The 6,503-nt window shown below is 39.9% G+C and overlaps 1 long non-coding RNA gene across 1 annotated transcript in view; it reads left to right on the top strand.

Annotated features, from left to right (window-relative positions):
- Nucleotides 1–5,397, top strand: part of LOC122539319 — an 11,684-nt gene extending 6,287 nt beyond the window's left edge. The window contains exons 2-3 of the long non-coding RNA XR_006309033.1: nucleotides 2,206–2,292; nucleotides 4,666–5,397. This is a non-coding gene — a long non-coding RNA (uncharacterized LOC122539319). The remainder of the gene's footprint in view (nucleotides 1–2,205; nucleotides 2,293–4,665) is intronic.
- The last annotated feature ends 1,106 nt before the right edge of the window (nucleotides 5,398–6,503 follow it).

Below are 6,503 nucleotides of genomic sequence, written 5' to 3'. Positions count from 1 at the left end.
GAGTAAGAGAGTGCAGGGAACAGTGAAAGAGTGCAGGGGGAGAGTGAGAGAGTGCAGGGGACAGTGAGAGAGTGCAGGGGAGAGAGAGAGTGCAGGGAAGAGTGAGAGAGTGCAGGGGGAGTGAGAGAGTGCAAGGAACAGTGAGAGAGTGCAGGGGGAGTGAGAGAGTGAGCCCAACACAGAGAAAATCGAGCCCAGCACGGAGGAAAGTGATTGTGAGCCCAGCATAGCAAAGGACTTAAGGATGACTGCAATGTTGAACTTTTAACTGTATGTCCTTATTCTTCTACTTGGTATGCACAATTTTGTACCTTAGTACCTTTGTATCTCAGGTGGCACTGGGAGTAGCCACATTGTGCACTTTCACTGTGGTTCTGTATCTCTGTACTTGAGTACACATCACAATAAAATCTAATTCTATTTCTATCACAAAACATTTATTAGTCAGTAAGTATATATATTTAAGAGACATATATACATTTCTAGAATGAGATGTTATTAATATTATAATGCATAGATTTTTGTATTTGATGCTAATGCTCTACAATAACTATTTCCTTAGTGCAGATTTGCTTCAGGTAAATCCCAGCCTCCAAAACCATACACTTTCCTCTGGAAACAAGTGGTGGAGCAGTAATGTGGAATATCATATGGGAATTTCTATGGACAACTTTCATGAGTTGACGAGAGTTATTAAGTCACTACATTTTTGTTGCATTAAACACAATGAATCTGAACTGCAGTAATGTTTTGAATTTTCTTTCTCAGTATGACTAGATTTAAAATAATTGGCACATGAATAGGAAAAGTTTAGAGGGATATGGGCCAAACGCAGGCAAATGACACAAGTTCAGTTCAAGAAACCTGGTCAGTTTGGACACTTGGGCCAAAGGGCCTGTGTCCATGCGTCAATGACTCAATATTTAAAGCTTGTGTTTATACTCTGCCCAGAGAGGTCAACTTTAAGTCAATAAATTTTGAACTACCGCATGAATGTAAGACTCATTAAAGGTCTGGAATTATTAGAAATGAAGGAAAGTCCCAGTCTGAATTATTTATAGTGTATTGTATTTTAGAAACTCTCCTGGAAATTCTCAATCTTTTGACGTTAATAAAATCTATGTTGAGCTTGTGAAAATGCTCAAGAGTCTGTTAAAAAACTGGTTTCAGTATTTTAAACATTTTAATAATTGTATTACATCACTAATTTATAAATCAATTAATGAATCTTAGCTATAAACAGCATTTAATCTAAATCACAATCCATTGTTTAGTTATTGCATTGTTTTTCTCTGATTGGGCGATGCTGGTGTTGGACTGGGATGTATAAAGTTAAAGGTCACGACAACACCAGGTTATATTTCAACAGCACTAGCTTTCAGAGCGCTGCTCCTTCATCAGATGGTTGTGGAGTATAAGATTATAAGACACAGAATGTATAGCAAAAGTTTATGGTGTAATGTAGCTGAAATTATATATTGAAAAAGACCTGGATTGTTTGTTAAGTATTTTATGTGTATGTGTGCATGTGGGTATGTGTGTGTCTGGGGTGGGGGGGGGGAGATGTTGGGGGGTTGATGAGTGTCTGTAAGAGAGCACCCACATACAGACATACACACATACGTTTCTGGGGTGAATTTGTACTTGCAGTATTACATTTTACTTTGCTCAAAAACTGCATTAATCCAATTAATCCATGTAATATTCTGTAAATCGCTTTTTTTAGATGAGAATCAGTCTGACCATTGTGGCACAGACAGCCTCACACAGAGGAGCTCACACCTTCAATACATTACCTGGACCGACATGACACCAATTGTTCAAGTTCACTTGAAAATGTAACTTTTAAATGTTCTGCAATTTATATATGAAAGAACTGAAACCAACATGGGGGCGGCACGGTGGCACAGTGGTGGACTTGTTGGGCCGAAGGGCCTGTTTCCACACTGTAAGTAATCTAATCTAAAAACATGTTCATTCTAAAAGATGAGAGATTTAACAAACAATCCTTTTTCAATATATAATTTTAATTATGGCATACTGTAAACTTTTCCTATAAATTCTGTGTCTTACGATCTTATACTCCACAACCACCTGATGAAGGAGCAATGTTCAGAAAGCTAGTGCTTCCAAATAAACCTGTTGGACTATAACCTGGCGTTGTGTGATTTTTAACTTTATTATTCTCTATCACTTCTCCTTTAGCTGTAACACTTAACCCAGGCGCAGGATGTGTGTACGCCGTCTATGTAACAGCAGCTGTGGCAATTGAAAAACTCCAACACAAACCAAGTAAGGAACTGGAAATTATTGTGGACATGAGGGGTTTTTCACTCTTCATTCTAGTTGATATTTTGACTGATTGAGATGTAGTCCGATACTAGATTACCGAATTTTCCATTTGTCAGTAGGTTTAAGTGTATTCATTGTTTCCAATTTGTAAAATAAATAGACTCTGAGGTGGATTGTGCCTCCAGGGAGTTAGGCAAGAATTACTCTTTGCAATTTTCATGAGGCACCCTTTTAATTGTTATGTAGACTAGCTTCCTGTCTATGAAGTAGGCTGGTGCGTTTTCAAAGGAAGTCAAAGGGCCTATCAGACACCTTCAGTTTGAGAGGAGCAGCAGGCTGTGATGGAAGATAAATATCTGAGAGAGCATTCTGACCTCGAGGCATCTTCATTTTTAAACATTTTTAATAAATTAAATGAACAAATGGTTCCTGCTGCCAGGTCATCATGGTCAAATGAGGGGTGGACTGTTCTAACTTTCCATTAAATAACCCAGATTTCAGGCAGTTTGTTTAATGTAGCCCAAAATGCCCAAGGTGTGGCTTTACCCTCTTAACATGAATCATACACTGGTAAACATTACAGCACTGAAGGAAGCCATTCAGCTCATCACATCTGCACTGGTCAATGAACATCTGACTCCATGACTCCCATGATTCAGCTTTCGGTCCATAGCCCTGGAGGCTATAGCAACAGAAACGATTATCTAAATACTGTTTAAACGCTGCCAGAGTTTCTGATTCAACAACTCTTATTGCCATTGCATTCCAGACTCCCAGCATCCTTTGAGTGAAAACAATTCTCTGCAATTCCCCTCTTAGACTTCCACCTCTTACCGCTGTACCTCCTGGTTTTTTGACCCCTCTACTATTGAAAAAAGTTCTTATCTACCTTATCTATGCCCCATGTAATCACAATTCATTCTATCAGGTCCCCTCTCATCTTGACAATAAACCAAATCTTTCCTCATAGCTCAGAACATCCAACCCAGGCAGCAACTAGAGATTTCCTTCAGTCTGGCATCAAATTCTCACTATCTCCCCCTTCCTCTTTACCTGCCACTCCATTTAATTTGTGAATTTGAATGTCCCCACTCTCTAATCTGGACCTCAACAGACTAATGTTTTGCTGCCCTGGTTGGTTTACATTTCAGTGCCCTGATTGGTCAGTCTGTCAAAACAATCCAATTGGCCAATCATGATGGAGGCTATTATGGGACCACAGGAGGCCAATGAGAAAGGCACTTTATAAGCTGATATTGATTTAATTTTGAAGGAGTTACAGAGGGTAATTTATGAGAGTTGGAAGGAGCAAATTATAGTAGAACATGGGGATAGTGAGTCCCCATGAACTCCTGTGACTTAATCCCATGACAGCCAGGGAACTGAGAAGGAGAGAGAAGCTTTTGGGTAATAACAAAAGATTGACAGCAGTATCTGCCACCCACAAGCCACATTGGATGAGATATTCAGACAGTGCTAAAGAAGTTAGTGGGCATGTTTGTTTGATCTGCGATGCATTGAACCAATTGAAAAGGCTGCATGCTTTTCCGCTTGCAACTCTGGGTGTGACCCTTTAATGCTGAGGTTATGGTCCGAGACTCTCCCACAAGGGGAATCAGTTTGAAAGGTCACTTCTCATTTTTTTCAACTCCAATGAGGACAGGCCCAATCCACTCAACATCTCCTCATAAGAAAATTTCCCATACCTAGGATTAACCTAGTGAACCTCCTCTGGACTGTCTCCAATGGCAATATGTTTTACCTTAGATAAGTATACCAAAACCAGTCGCAGTATTCCAGCTAAATCCTGCATTCCCTGTGGACCACTGAGTTGCATGCACAGCAGCAACTCCCAGAATGTGAAGAGATAATGGAGTGGTGGTTTTATTGCTGGACGGTCAACTCAAAGATTCAGGTAATGCTCGAGGGACCTGGGCTCAAAAATATGCAGCTTAGATGGATTGGCCATGTTAAATTGCTCATAGTGTCTAAGGATTTGCAGGTTAGGTGTGCTAGCCATGGGAAATGCAGGATTACAGGGATGTAGGAACCATTGTCAATTATGAGGAAAAACCCACCTGGTTCATTATGTCCTTTTATTGTGAGATCATTTATTAAACCTGCCTCATTACGAGATCAATACCAGATAAATATCCATATTCATGGCTAAGTACACAACATATTGTTTAGGAAATATGCTAAATGGATTCCTTGTGATGTTTTAATTTGTTGTCTTCTCCATCTTTTATTCATTATTTGCATTTCCTTTGTGGTGTTTCCTCATTTTAGTTTTCTTCCTTTTGCCTGTTAGTTCTTTATTTCTTTCTACTTATCTCCATTATATTAATAACTATCTGTTTATTACACCTTCAGGTTTGTACCCTGATTCCTGTCCAAGAGTCTTTTCAATTTGTCAGCGACAGAAAAACAAATGAAAAGCTTTGAGAAAGCTCAGCTGTTGACACCTTGCAACATAACCTCTGCAAACTGAGTTACAATGAACCCATCAACCTTTCTTCCAATCTTTCATGAATCATTCAGTGATCATGGTGCTGAGATAAGCAAAGTCTGCCTCCATAATTCCACAATGCATGGTTTAACAAACTTTCTACCTTGTCTCTCTCATTACAAAGACATACTAAATTCTTCAGATGGGGGGAAAGAATGATGGTGAGCTTTCAGTGAAGTGGCCCTTTGCGTCCAGAAAAGCGATATCTTTTTTTAAGAGATTTCTTCTGAATCATTCAATGCAATAAATGCTCAATTGCACTAATTCTGAGCTTCCTGTTTATCAGATTTGCTTACTAAGATTTCAGGATGCATGTTCTAAACCGCTTTGTTTTACATTCTAACATTTATAGAGCACATTCCATTATGACAGTCAGTAGAACTCTGAACATACATTAGAGCAGTACTTGTATTTTATTAAGAAATGGCAATAGATTAGCAATAAAAACATCAACTAACTCCATTGTACACTGAAGTGAATCTTTATTTACTTTTGTGGAGACAATAAAGGAAAAGGGGGAAATAATGAACAATGTGTCAGCACCACTCTTTTCGAATCATATAGTGCAGAAGCATGGGCGGCAATTAGATTGGTGTCACCTACCTGGGGAAAACAACCAAAGCAGAAGACCTTGTTAATAATTTTGTCTGTTACATAGATTTTCTGAAATGATTAGATTAGATTATTTAGAGTGTGGAAACAGGCCCTTCGGCCCAACAAGTCCACACTGACCCACCAAAGCGCAACCCACCCAGACCCATTCCCCTACATTTACCCCTTCGCCTAACACTACGGACCAGCAGCAGCAGCAGAATTGTGCTCCAACATGACCTGAAACCTTATGGCTCAACATATCCCCCACTCTACCGTTACCATAAAGTCAGGGGATCAACCCTGGTTCAATGAAGAGGTCAGAAGATCACGCCAGGAGCAGCATCAGGCAAACCTAAAATTGAGGTATCAACCCAGGACTACTTGTGTGCCATAAGAAGCAAATGACACACAGGTCTAGATGTTTCTACAAACAACAGATAGATCTGAACTCTGCAGTTTGCCCCATTCGGTCATTAATAGTGGTGAATAATGACATAACTCACTGGAGGAGATACAGCAAATATCCCCATTCTCAATGATAGAAGAGCCAAGCACATAAGTGCAAAAGATAAGGCTGAAGCAATCTTAAGCCAAAAGTGTTAAGTGGACGATTAGTAGGAATCAGGGGCCAAACTCTCTGTTGTTCAGAGTCATACCTGCCTCATAGGAAGGTGGTTGTGTTTGTTGGCAGTCAATCATCTCAGCTCCAGGATATCTCTGCAGGAGTTGTCCCAGAGTCAACCTCAGCACCATTTGCAACTTCCCAGATACTGAAGCACTCCATGTTCAAATGCAATAAGACGTGGACAATATCCAGGTTTCGATTGACTTGTGGTAAATAACATTTGAGCCATACAAGTGCCAGGCAGCAACCAAAAAACAAGAGTCTAACCATTGACACTTCATGCTCAGTAGCAATACAATTTACCTGGATGACTGAAACTCCAACATCACTCAGAAACCTGACACCATTGTCACAAAGTTAGTCCTTTTTCTTTCTAAAAGCTGTTCCTTGGCTCAAGAAGACTCTGTCCTTGGTTTTTCTCAGAGGGGTAATAAACCACGCCAGGCTCTGATCAGTCTGGTTTGGTACAGAGATGAAAAGGAT

The sequence above is a fragment of the Chiloscyllium plagiosum genome, chromosome 32, assembly GCF_004010195.1.
Source record: "Chiloscyllium plagiosum isolate BGI_BamShark_2017 chromosome 32, ASM401019v2, whole genome shotgun sequence".
Classification (NCBI taxonomy): domain Eukaryota; kingdom Metazoa; phylum Chordata; class Chondrichthyes; order Orectolobiformes; family Hemiscylliidae; genus Chiloscyllium; species Chiloscyllium plagiosum.
Note: the sequence above shows the minus strand (reverse complement) of the source record. Positions and strands in the feature narration are given on the sequence as shown.